The sequence below is a fragment of the Pinus tabuliformis genome, chromosome 7 (genome assembly GCF_031772625.1).
Source record: "Pinus tabuliformis cultivar Carrire ecotype Pingquan chromosome 7, CPIR1, whole genome shotgun sequence".
In the NCBI taxonomy this organism is placed as follows: Eukaryota; Viridiplantae; Streptophyta; class Pinopsida; order Pinales; family Pinaceae; genus Pinus; species Pinus tabuliformis.
Genome location: NC_142293.1, coordinates 912,867,780 through 912,882,269, shown reverse-complemented (window position 1 = coordinate 912,882,269; position 14,490 = coordinate 912,867,780).

Below are 14,490 nucleotides of genomic sequence, written 5' to 3'. Positions count from 1 at the left end.
TAACATTAATCCTATGGTTTATAATATTTATCATAGGGTTTATAATATTAGTCTTACGGATTATAACCTTAGGCCTTACATTGTTGCGTTTTATAATTTTAGTTTTTATAATATTTGGTTTAGTATTATGGTTTAATATTGTGATTTTGGAATGATACAAAATTCTATCCAACGTTGCAAGGTGTCAAGAATCATTTCAATGCGACAAGTGTGAGAATCATTGTCATGATGATACTTTACATTGCAATTTATTCAATGTCACATTATGAGATTGAATAAATCATGGTTTAATATTCTAATTTATAATACTGGGTTTAGGGTTTATAGCGTTAAGGTTTATAATTATAAGTTTTATAGTATTAATCTTAGGCTTTTTAAACTCTTGGGTTTATAATATTCCTTTAGATTTATAATATAAATCCTAGGGTTTAATTTTATTCCCTTGGTTCTATTATCCCTTTGCTTTATAATATTAATTCATTAAGTTTATTAATCCCTTGAGTTTTTAATATTATTAGTCCCTCAAGTTTATAATATTAATCCCAATGGTTTTTAATATTTATTCCTTGATTTTATTAATACCTAGAGTTTATAATACTAATCCCTTGGGTTTATAATATTAATCCATTGGTTGGGTTTATAAAACATATTTTAAGCTTAATATTAATATTCAAACGTAATTTGGAAATTATTATTAACATTAACACTACAATGCGACAAGTAGTGTGACAATGAGTGAAACAATCATTTCACAATGACTCATTACATTTCAATTTATTCAATGTTGCATTACAACATTCAATAAATTATGGTTTAATATTCTCTTGTATAATATTGGGTTTAGGTTTTATAATTTTAAAGCTTATAATCATAGGGTTTATAATATTAATCCTAAGGATTTTGATCCTGTGGGCTTACAATCTTAATCCTAATACTTATAATCCTTTGAGTTTATAATATAAATCTTAGGGTTTAATATTATTCCCTTAGGTTTTGGTATCTCTTGGACTTATAATATTAATCTCTATAGTTTATAAGATTATTATTCCCTTGGATTTATGAAACCAATGCGTTTGTAATATCAATAATCCATTGGTTTATAATATTAATCCCGAATATGTATAATTATATATTACACTTTATAATCATAGCGTTTAAAATATCAATATTATGTTTGATATAACAATTTTAGGGTTTATAATATTAATACTTTGGGCTTATAATATTAATATTAACATTTAATATTAATCCATTAGGTTTATAATATTAGTAAATACTTGGTATTATTAATTCTTTGGGTTTATAATATTAATACCTTGAGTTTATAATATTTATGTCTTCGGTTTATTAATCCTTTGGTCAAACAATATCAACATTAATAATATATTGGTTTATATTTCTTTATATATTGGTTGATATTTTGTTTAATATTAAGATTTATGATATAAATCCCAAGGGCTTATAATACTAATCTTAGGGTTCATAATGATATGGTTTATTATATTAAACTTAATGCTTAATATATTAATTTTAGGTTTTATAATATTGGGTTTTATGATCTTAGAGTTTATAATGTTCAGTTTAATATTAGGGTTTAATATCGTGATGATGGAAAGGTACATAAATTTGTCTATTGTTGCATCGTGCCAAACATTTTCTCAGTGTGATGATCAATTTGACAATAATTGTCGCAACATTATATTTCATTTCAATTCATTGAATGTTGCAATGCAATATTCAATAATATTAATCCTTTAGGATAACCATGGTTGATCACTTAGGTTTTTAATATTAATTAATCCCTTGGGCTTTTCATATTAATAATGTCTTTAGTTTATGAATCCATTAGGTTTATAATATTAATTCCTTGGGTTTATTAATTTCTTGGGTTTATAATATACTCGGTTTACAATATTAGCCCCTTTGTTTTATTAGTCGCTTAGGTTTATAATATTGTTCCCTTGGGTTTATAATCCATCGGGTTTATAATATTAATCCAATGGGTTTTTGGATTATTGCCATTGCAGTGTTCCAGGTCAACCCTAATCATCAACCATGGTCATCCATAATGGTCAACCAATATGGTCACCCATAATGTTTAATCATAACGGTCAACCATTATGACTAATCATGGTCAACAATGGTCAACCATGGCCAACTATTACCAAACATTGTGAGCCTTTGTAAACCATGGTTAGACCTGATTGAATATAATTAACCATGATCAACCATTATAATCATAATATTAGGTCTATATATATGTTTAATAATAATAATAATTTATTAACCATTTTTAATATATTAATAATTTATACTTATAAATATATATCGATACTATAATATTATTATTAATTAATTATTAATATTAATATATATTTCACATTATAACTATAAATATTTTAATATAATGTTGTTCAAAATATAACTTTTAATTTGTTAATAATGGTCAACCATGATCACCATAGCCGGAATAGGAATTGAAGGGGAGAGAGATGGCTCCGCTAGGGTTTGATCCGGGAACCCTAGGCCTATGGCCTAGGTGATGCAGGTGGCGCAGAGAGGTCAGCGGGGGTACAGGGTTAGAGTTAGCTGGCATTACCATCGAGGACGGATCGGGCAGACTTTTGGAGTAGGTGACAGCTGGGGAACAGAATTGGAAGCGGTTTTCGACAGCGACAAACGGGGTTCTTTAGTTTTTGGGAGTTTTACGATTTTCCCTTTCGCGGCGTTTCGGTTAAGGTGAAACATCCCTGACGGCAACTCATCTGTGGTTTTTTCCTTGAAACGGACGCCTGAGGCGGTTTCTGCAGTTTCCTCTTCGGGCTCCGGGAGTAAGGCGGTTGCAGTTTTTACGGGGCGTTTTAACTATGGTAAAACAAAATGAATCGGTTGACCTGGACCCAGCCCCTGAAGATATCCTTGCTGTCTGGGGAAAGGAAGTCACGGAGAAGAACATCAGTGAGATCATCGGGCATTCAAACAGTTTACCGTCTGCGTTTTTCCCGGGTGGTGTCTCGTGGCGTCAAAATCCGGCAAAGGGGCTTTTGGAAGAGAGTCTGGAGCTTGCGAGCGGTTTCGGAAGAGGAGGAAAGGCTCCGGAGGTAATAAGCTCCCATACAAACCCAAGCACGCTGTATGACAAGTTTTGTCCTTCAACTGTTGGTAAGTCGCTTTCTCCTGTAAAAAATTTCGTTTCTTCGGGCGGGCTTGAGGACATTATCAATTTTCCCCAAATCCACGGAGTTTGGAGGTCGGTGGGAGGTGTTCAGGGCGTTGGGAAAGGCTCGGGAGAGCGAAGCCCTCAGCCGGAAAAAAATAGGAAGCTTTTTTCAAATGAATCTTTGCAGAGTATCTCTAAAGGGGAAGAGGGGTTTGCGGGTCTCTGCAAATTATCGTCCTCGGGGGTTTCTACAAACACCCCGTGTCTTGGGAAACCGGTGAAAGGAGGCCCTTCTGCTCTAGGAGAGGCGGGCAGTCCTGTGGAGGGTTTGATTGAAACCCCTCCAGACAAAGAGCTTCAAAACAGCGTGGACGATGGGAATACCCAAGAGAGGGATGAAGGCGTTTCGTTCCCTACCTCTGGTGGTAGAGAACCGGAGACGGCAACAGAGAAAGTAGGGGACAAAAGAAAGAAGGCGAAGACGTGGAAAAAGAAGCGGGTCTCAAACCTGGTTCTAGGCATGGACGTTCAAGTCGAAGACGCGTTGGAAGTTGCAGAGTGCACGCTTGTCGGCAGAGCAAGAGGGAGATATGTTTCTGGCAAATTTTTAAGGCAGTGGGCTGAGAGTCAGTGGTTGGAGACCCCGGCAAAGTCCTTCAGGACTGAAACGCTGGTAAAAGGATGGTTTATGGTAAAATTTGACTCAAAGGAAGCAATGGAATGGGTTGAGGGGAGGAATTGGGCATTCGGGAGCAGACCTGTTTTCTTCAAACGATGGACCCCCATGTTCGATGCTTCGAAGGAGAAAGTTGATGAAATCCCCGTCTGGGTTAGGGCACCAAATCTTCCGCCGTTCCTATGGGTGGACTCTGTTTTTAAATCAATTGGAAACCATTTGGGCACATTTCTGGACGTGGATAGATCTTATTTACATACCTATGAAAAAGCGGTCGCAAGGATTCTAGTAAGGCTTAATCCGACGGAAGGGCTTGCTGAATCGTTTACGTTGCAGTACAGGGACTATGTTTATGAGCAGCTGTTAGACTATGAACTCTTTCCCTTCAGATGTCACTGCTGCCACGAATACGGGCACTTAGCGAGGGATTGCCCGTTGGGGAAAAGAAGAAGGAGGGTACAGCAAAAGGCGGAGGACTGGGAGGACCTGTCGGGATTCCCCGAAGCTCAGAAGAAGGATGAAGGCACGAAGGTTGATCATCAGAATGAAGCCCCTAGCCCCCAGTCGGAAGTAGGCGTGAAGCGGAAGGAGGAGATCCCGGTTCAAGAAGCAGATGCCCAGCCATGCCGGGAAGTTCCTGCTGCAGATTTAGTCGGCCCATCGGAGGATCCCTCTTCCGGTATGCAGTCCTCTCCATTAATGTTCCCTGTAAATTCTGTATCGTTTAGTGATGCTTTTGTGGCAGATGTTTCTATGATGTCAAATTTAGCTGATCCCCTTCAAAACATAGAATCTTTATCTGAAGCCATTCCGTCTTTGAATCTGAACTGTGAGGAGTCTCCTAAGAAAGGTCAGGGAACGGGTAGCCCTTCTGTCGCCCGTCATTATAACCTAAGATCCCTCCATAAGCGCCCCGCCCACACAAATGATCTTCTGGAATCGGTGGGTGGTCTCAGCCCTGAGACTTCTAAGGGCACCTCAAAGAAAGGTAGAGGTAGGAAATCTCTTTTTTCAAAGGCTCAAGTTAAGGCAAAATTTGATGTGGCAGACGGAAAACAAATGTCGATTCCTGGGGCGCTTAGAGCAGCGAAAACCCCTGAGACGGTTATCAAATGATCTGTATGTCCTGGAATTGCAGGGGTTTAGCTAGTAAACCCAAAAAACTAGCTCTAAAAGATCTCATTTCCCGCCATCACCCGGATGTAGTTTTTCTACAGGAAACCTTGGGCAAAAGTACTGAAATTGAATCCACCCTGCGATCCTTCTTCCCGGGTTGGGTTTTCTTTGCACTTGATGCTGCTGGTCATTCTGGAGGTCTCGCCATTGGTTTCAAGGATGGAAGATTTAAGGTGCAAAACTGCTGGGGTTCGCCTCAAGCTCTTGGAATGGAGGTTCTCTCGGTTGATTTTGACCAGCCTTTGTTGTTTATAAATGTATATGGACCTTGTCAGGGCAGTGTTACACTAAAAAATGTCACCATGACTACTTACAGTTAGTATGGCTCTAATCAACAGTCATGCTACCCTCTTAGGCAAGTCTTATGCCTCTGCTATCCATCTCAAACTCAAAGAAGAGAGAAAGTCTTGTAAAAAATGTGTTTATCTCTGGGGTCGCAGGTTCTCTCTAGCCTTACCTGCGGGGACGCTCACAATGTTCACAAAAGCTGCGTCCTTGGACGCTCTGTATGTTAAGGGATAGGTGCGTCCTTCTGTAAAAGGCAAAATGCGCAAGTTTCATCTTAAAAAACTTACTTGTGGTTACTTCTAGAACTTTCTAGAGGTCGGTTTGATGAAATGGATGCGCCTCCAGTTGGTTCATGTATCCCTATTAAGGAGGAACTTATCCCATCAATAAGGGAGCTATCCCACCCAAAGAGGGGGATTATCCCATTGATGGTGGACCTGAATAACCTCTTTACAGCACTATAAATAAAGGCATTGAGCCAGAAGGAGGAGAGGTTGGAGCTATACATTTTCTTTGGGTAAATGCTGCAGGAATTAGGACTCCCATTTTGAACCTTGTGAAGAGAGATTGTCTTTGCTTGATTCTACTTGGAAGTGGGTGAGCTTTGTCAAAGTAGAGGAAAACCCTTGATGGACCCTGGGAGGAACTTGCACAACACCAAGGCCAGGTTGTAAGAGTTTCTTTGTTTCGTTATTAATATAAACTGGTTTATTTTTCTCAATAGCTTGTGTTAATGAGTTATTTCATGTGTTCCTTGGTCTGCATGTTAAATATATGTTTTATTATATGAAATGCAAGTGCTTGGTAATTGTTTGATTGTTTGTGGTTGCAGGAATTGACTTGAAGGAGGAGCTCATCCGGATCGGCAAGGACGGACTACAACAACCGCGTTTTGGAATAAGGTAAGCCTAAACACTTGTAGTTTTCATGTTTTAAAAGGTATATTTAGAGAAAGATCACTCCATTTTGTCTTGTTTGTCGCTAGAGAGTTTAGACTCCTAGGGAGGTCAGTTGTGTCCGCACAAACGACTTTTTCCGCCACGACAAATTGGCGACTCCACTGGGGAATCCATTAATGTGAAAGTCTTTTCCTTTGTGTGAACTTTGCTCTGAGAAAATCATTTTTATTTTCTGGTTTTTGACTGTGAGAATTAGTATTTGGGTGGCTTAGCTTTAGATTTAGTTAGATTTGGTTTTTCTTAACTTTTCCAGAAGGACGCACCCTCTGAGTATTGCACAGTGCGTCTTTGGACGCGCTGTTGCCGTTTGCACAGAGCGGGCCCGCGCCTGTTCTAACGGGTTGCCTGCGTCTTCCTGTAAAAATTTAGGAAAACTCCATTTTTGCTTCAATTGCTTTTAAATTTTGGTTTTTCTTAGTGTTTTCTGCCCAGATCCTTTAGTACCCTGTCAAAAATTTTCACCTGAACTTGTTTCATTAGCATTCCTGCTTTTAGCTTTCATCAATTGGGTGTTTTGAGTCTCTTTTTTGAGAAATTCTTAATTTGATTTCCTTTGGTCATTACTTGGAGGTTTCTCTCAGTCTTTTCACAATTTTGCATCTTTTTGCTTTTGTTTTTGCAAAAAAATTTCCCCCTCATTCGCCGGGGGGGGGCTAAATTGTGTATGAGTGTTAATCTCCTTTGAGTGTTTTTATGTTTTGATCTTTGGAACTCTCACCCAATTTTCTCGACTTGCACTTGATTGGTTCTTAGATTACATTAGAATCATCTTGTGTTTGAGAATTCTCTTGCATAGATCACATTTGCATAATTAGAGTTCTCAGTTTCAGAATATGAATGAAAAATGTGCATAGATTACATTTGCATACTTTTCATGTGAATTGTGCATAGATTACAATTGCATAGTTTACATTCTGAAAAATCAATCGTAGATTTAGATCAGCTTTCTTTGATTTGAATTTACACAAAAATAAAAATAAAAATTGGTTTGGAATTGATTTGCATTAGTTTTTCTTGATGAAATTAGTGCATTAGAGAATTTGTTAAATTTTCTCTTAAAGATCAATTTTTTGCATTGTTGGAAGTGAATGGAAACTCTCTCCTTACTCTAGTTAGGATTCATCGAATTGAAAGGATTGCATTATCATATTCGATTGCATTCAGTTGAGTCGGGTCATAACACCATTGGTTTCATCTCCATTTACCCATTTGAGTAATAACAGCCTTAATAACACAGCGCTTAATTAAAATTCATCTAGTAATTTTTACATTTCTAGGGCTCTGAAACACCAACATAGCTTAGGCTAGGGTCTTGGAGTAGGTGAGTACTTAACTCTCCAAGACTACAAAACCAAACAGATAGTTTATCTTGAGTAGAATAAATCCAATTGTTTCAATTGCACTCTGGGAAAGCTCCTCTTAAAGGAGAAGCACGAGCTCGTGTCCGAACCAGTGAGGGGATCATTCCCCCCTCGTTGGGAACGACGCCAGACAGTACGTATTACAAACGGTAAACCTCGGATTAACCATTGTCGAGGAGCCAGGCGTCACTTATCGGTAAACCTTGGATTGTTGTCAAGGAGCCGGTAAGGGGATTGAGCTTGCTACTCTGCCCTTGCGTGCTGTCGGAGTTTAGACTGTTCCCCCAGGTGTATTTGTTACTGTTGGTGACCTTAGTGACCATAATCTTTAGGGTTCTACCGAGGTGACGGTGGAGGGAAGGTCCCACTGTACCTGGAGCAGACGTCGGTTATACTCACTTGGATTTTCCGGGGGTTCACTTCACTTCGAGACGGTTAAAGTGGAGGAACTTGTGCCGGTCTATTCATTAAGCAGGTTGCCGGGGTAACTGTTCCACCCACCACTTCTGTACTGAATTCGGCGATGTTGGGCTTCATCACCAACTAGTGTTTTCGGTCCAGAGAGCTTACTGTTTGTGTGTGGTTTGACTCCTAGATTTGATAGCGCGTGTTAATTTGTTTGTTTTTACTTTTAGAGGCCATAGGTGTGAATTGTGAATTTTAGTTGTTAAGTGTGAATTGTGAATTGTTAATTTTAGTTTTAAATTGTTAATAAAATTCACTGAAGTTGAATATAATGGCAAATGTTCCGGAATTTATCAACCTAGGAACCCCTCCTAATGAGAATCCTAGTACTTTTCCTTACTTTGTAAATGTTGGTCCTCCTTATATGGCTACTTTGTCATTACCTGGATTTACAATAGGTTTACCGATATGGTTATTTTCAACTTCGTTGGCCCAAAATACTCCAATTGTTCCATCTCAACCGGATGCTTCACCTCAACAGAGTTCACCATCTCAACATCACCAACCTTCTGTTGACCCTTTACCTTCTTCGCCTAATTTTTCTTCCTCCATTTCTTCCTCTTCGCCTGGTAAAAGCCTTGATGCTAGTAACCAGGAGGCTAAGAAGAAGAAGAAAGGGAAGAAGAAGAAGAAGAAGAAGAAGCAAGATAAGAAAGAAGTCAACCAACCAACCATGGCTGTAAGTGTTAGTTGTGTTGAGGAAAATTCCGACATGCATCGTAAACCCAAATACCCTTGCAGGCTTTGTAAGGGTGACCACTTCCTTGTCAATTGTCCTGGTATTCCAAAGGTCTTGGAAGTATGGTCAGAAAAATCTCATCAACTTTCCATTGATCCATCAACCAGTGATAGTCAGGTTCCTGGAAAAAGGGTAAAGTTAGGTTTCCTTGTAAGTTATGCAAAGGGAGTCATCAAACTCACATTTTCCCTCACATGGATGAAGCCTCAACATTGTTGGAAAACCTTACTGTTCCACAACAAGAATTTCCAACTGGTTACCGTAAACTTTCTCTCAACCTACCGTCAACTGACGGAGTGATTGATCTAACTTCAAGTACAGTCAATCACACTCTTCCATTGGAGAGTGAAACTCATGTCACTCAGGTTGATGATCTATTAGTTGATCAAGTGGTCGATTCAATTTCACATTCGGTCGATCACACTCTCCTTTTTGAGAGTAAATTTCATACCGCTGATGTTCTTCTTGTTACATCGGATTCTTCTATGCCGGGGGGCATTTCACCTGTTTCTACAGAACCCCCTCCAAGTACTGAGGTCTTTTCCTTTGATTGGAATAGACTGACAGAACCTCGTCTTCCTTCCTCCATCCCTTTCCAAATCATTGTCAAGGCTGGTGGTAGGGACATACATCGTACTCAGGTAGATGAAGGTGCTTCTGTTAGTATTTTATCCTCAGCTGTTTGGAAAGCTTTGGGTTCCCCTCAGCTTGCGCCTATTACGCAGAATCTGAAAGCTTTTAACAGAACAATTAGTGAACCTTTAGGGATCCTTCCTAAGTTTTCTATTACCTTGGAAGGTAAAACTGTTTGTGTTGATCTTATGGTAGTTCGAGGTCCCTTGGATTTCAATTTACTCCTTGGGCGAGACTATGTTTATGCAATGAAAGTTGTCGTATCGACACTCTTTCGCGTGATGTCTTTCCCTCACAATGGCAGTATTGTGACTGTAGACCAGCTTTCGTTCCCTAGTCTTTTTTCAACTACCAATAATATGACACCCCTAAATGTTCCTGATTCTAAAGTGGTATCTACCCTACCACGGGTTAATTATGTGGCAACCGGTCCCATGATTTCAGTTACCGATGTAAGTGAGCCTCTCACTGTTTGCTCATCTTCCTTTGATTTAGCTCCGGTAATTGACATGGAAAACTCTATGGGATTACTTGAACACGATGTTCTTATCCCTTTTGAGTCCCTTGACATGTGTTCCTTCCCAAGAAGTATTCTTCCTTCGGATGAAGACCTCTTGGAAGCCATGATCAAGGTGTGTCCATTGACATGTCTTTCCTCCAGTTGGAAGCCATGATCAATGTTGCGAGGATAGTTTTTTCCTGTATCAACCTCGTTAAAAAATGAAATAGGCTGACGAGGATAGTTTTTTTTTTTCATGTATCAACCTCGTTAAAAAATGAAACAGGCTAGCGTGAGGATAGTTTCTTCTGGTCTCAACCTCATTAAAAAATGAAACTGGAAGTCATGAGCATAGTTCCTTGTCTTGTGTCAAGCTCATTAAAAAATGAAACAAGGAGTTGTGAGGAAAGTTCCTTTTACTGTGTCAACCTCGTTAAAAAATGAATCAGTGTGTGTGAGGATAGTTTCTTCTAGTCTCAACCTCGTTAAAAAATGAAACTGGAAGTCATGAGCATAGTTCCTTGTCTTGTGTCAAGCTCATTAAAAAATGAAACAAGGAGTTGACGAGGATAGTTTTTTCTTGTATCAACCTCGTTAAAAAATGAAACAGGCTGTCATGAGGACAGTTCTTTTACTGAGTCAACCTCATTAAAAAATGAATCAGCTAGTTTTTAGGTCATATAGATAGTTAGAAAGTAGGATTGCGAGGAAAGTTCCTTTTACTGTGTCAACCTCGTTAAAAAATGAATCAGTGTATGAGGATAGTTCCTTTTACTGAGTCAACCTCATTAAAACATGAATCAGGTAGATTTTAGGATATGTAGGTAGATTGTAGAAAGTAGGATTGTGAGGAAAGTTCCTTTTACTGTGTCAACCTCATTAAAAAATGAATCAGTGTGTGTGAGGAAAGTTCCTTTTACTGTGTCAACCTCATTAAAAAATGAATCAGTGTGTGTGAGGAAAGCTCCGTTTACTGAGTCAACCTCATTAAAAAATGAATCAGTGTGTACGAGGCAAGTTCCTGTTACTGAGTCAACCTCGTTAAAAAATGAATCAGGTATGAGGATAGTTCTTTTCTTGTGTCAACCTCCTTAAAAATGAAACAACTCCCTTTTCAAGTTAAATATTGAAAGTAAACCTTCATTTCATCCAGCCGGTTGAATGCAATGAAGCCTGGGGGGGCATGTACCTTGGTTTGCATCTTTAAAAAATGAATCAAGGATTTTAGAGCATAGTTCCTTGTCTTGTGTCAAGCTCGTTAAAAAATGAATCAAGGTTTTTAGAGTTAAGTTTTTGTTAGGTAGATTGTACAGAGTAGTTATGAGCAAAGTTCCTTGTCTTGTGTCAAGCTCGTTAAAAAATGAAACAACTCCCACAAGTCTTTCCAAGATCTTGAAAGTAAAGCTTCATTCCATCCACCTCATTGAATGCAATGAAGCTTGTGGGGCATGTACCCTGATTTGCATCATTATGCTGGGGGCATGTGAACTTATAACAAGCATAGTTTTTCGTTTCAAGCTTGCATAAACATGAAACTGAATCCGAGCATAGTTCTTTTCCTGTGTCAAGCTCGTTAAAAAATGAAACAAATCCTCCTCTAATTGAGTCGAGAGATTGACTAGATCTCATAAATGTTAAGTATTTAGGTTAGTTATTTCAGTTTTTGCATAATTTTCTTACAGTTTTAGGTCGAGTCTTTCAAATGATCTCATTCTTGAACCTTCATTTCATCCACCTTAGTTGAATGAAATGAAGCTGGGGGGCATGCGCTCTAACAGTTATGCTTAGGGAGAATCAAGCACAGTTTTATCTCTATTTCAAGCTTGTGTAAAAATGAAACTAATTTGAAGCATAGTTTTTATCTGTTTCAAGCTTTTGTAAAAATGAAACCTATCTCGAGTCAATTTCAGTTATTTTCAAGACTCGTTAAACTCATGAAAATCTCGAGATTATTTTGCCATCTTTCATTCTCGTAAAACAAATGAAAATGCCGAGTCCTTTTCGTCTTTTCCTGCTCGTAAATTAAATTGAAAGTCGGCCATATGAGTACATTTTTATCCCTTTTTCGAACTCATTAAAACTTACGAAAAAGTGAAAACCATGAGTACATTTTTATCCCTTTTTCGAACTCGTTAAAACTTACGAAAAAGTGAAACCTTGGAGTTCTCTTTTAAGCCCTTTTCAGACTCCTAAAACATGAAAATATTGCCGAGCGTTTCTTTTACACTCGTTAAAACGGAATTAAAAGACGGTCCCCTTATAGCTCTTTTCTGACCGTAAAATCAGGAAAAGATTGCCGGGTTTTTGTCATTTCAAACTCGATACGGAAATAAAACGACGTGTCCTTGATCGCTTTTTACTTTTCAGGTCAGTGGCACTAAACATGAAAGTACTCCTTGGTCGCAAGATCAAGCGGTTCCCCCAGGTATTATTTTATACTTTTTCGGGCTTGAGGGACACAAATGTACGAAAAAGTTCAACGTGGAGTCTCCTTAAGTTTTTCAGACTCTCTAAAATTGAAAAACACCGAGTTTCTCCTATACTGGGCTCGTTAAACTTTTACAGTAAAGGACCTGTTCAATTACAAACAGGAACGAACCACTCCTTCCTAGGGTTCGAATTTAAACTAGGTTGGACTCGTCTGAAGGATGAGCTTATAATCAAGCATATGTTATCCTCCTCAAGCTTGTTAAAAATAAAGAGGTACTTGCCAAAAATGGTGGGGGAAAAGAGAGAAGAATGAGCCTATTTGTTACCTTTTGTCTCAAAAGAAACTTTATTACCGCTCTTGAACACGACACTTTTCATTCACCTGGGTTGGGAAATCTTTTACCTCACAGTTGACCAAACCACTTTGAAAGTCTTTAACCAGGTTCCGGGGATTAACTTTGAGTTATTCGTCACCAAGCCATCTGTCGTGTCGTTATGTGTTCAAGAGGTCTGCAAGAAAAACTTTCATCTACAAAATACTTGTCATCCATTTGACCATCCCTGAGTCAGTCCTTACAGCAACATTTCTTCAACTTGAACAATGATTTCGTGTTGCGGGCTTGCCTGCAACGGGTCGCTTTCTATCGACATCGACACATTATCTAGAAAGATGACTTAGGAATCGACAGCACCTTGAAGTCTGCATGCATCAATGGCAGGTTTCTCGCCTTTGACGTCAGTTTACATCATTGACTTTCGATCAAAGGATTCCGTGAAGTGTTCGACATCAAAACATCTATTCACATTTCACAGGTTGTGCTTGGTACTTTGAGAACCATTGACATTACTGGTGGTCTCTCTCACGCTTGTTAACAGTTTACATCATCGACTAGTAATCAAGTGGTTTCTAACATGTTCGACATCAAATCATTTAATCACATGGCTAGAATCGTACCAATTCGGGAAGTAGAAGTGAAGACCCTGGATCTAGTTTCCACCATCCAGGCTGCGAGGAGTTTTGTATTCATTATCTATGTAGACTAGTCATAAATAGATGGCTGCGTCCATACTGTGTCTACAAAAGTCTATAAAAATGATGTCTGCAAGATCATTCCTGTATCAGAGTAGTTAGTCCATTAGTTAAAGTTTTGAATCTGAGTATGGGAATGCCTACCTCAGTGATGATATAATCTTATACATGTATTTTGTGTTGAAAATTGCAGGTTCCAACCAGGTCATCCACAAGACAATCCTTGAAATGATAAAGCGCTTCACCCTTCCTAGAATTACAAAACCCTAATCTATTCCAGGCTTCGCACTTTAGGGGGCAATCTGTTACACTAAAAAATGTCACCATGACTACTTACAGTTAGTATGGCTCTAATCAACAGTCATGCTACCCTCTTAGGCAAGTCTTATGCCTCTGCTATCCATCTCAAACTCAAAGAAGAGAGAAAGTCTTGTAAAAAATGTGTTTATCTCTGGGGTCGCAGGTTCTCTCTAGCCTTACCTACAGGGACGCTCACAATGTTCACAAAAGCTGCGTCCTTGGACGCTCTGTATGTTAAGGGATAGGTGCGTCCTTCTGTAAAAGGCAAAATGCGCAAGTTTCATCTTAATAAAGTTACTTGTGGTTACTTCTAGAACTTTCTAGAGGTCGGTTTGATGAAATGGATGCGCCTCCAGTTGGTTCATGTATCCCTATTAAGGAGGAACTTATCCCATCAATAAGGGAGCTATCCCACCCAAAGAGGGGGATTATCCCATTGATGGTGGACCTGAATAACCTCTTTACAGCACTATAAATAAAGGCATTGAGCCAGAAGGAGGAGAGGTTGGAGCTATACATTTTCTTTGGGTAAATGCTGCAGGAATTAGGACTCCCATTTAGAACCTTGTGAGGAGAGATTGTCTTTGCTTGATTCTACTTGGAAGTGGGTGAGCTTTGTCAAAGTAGAGGAAAACCCTTGATGGACCCTGGGAGGAACTTGCACAACACCAAGGCCAGGTTGTAAGAGTTTCTTTGTTTCGTTATTAATACAAACTGGTTTATTTTTCTCAATAGCTTGTGTTAATGAGTTATTTCATGTGTTCCTTGGTCTGC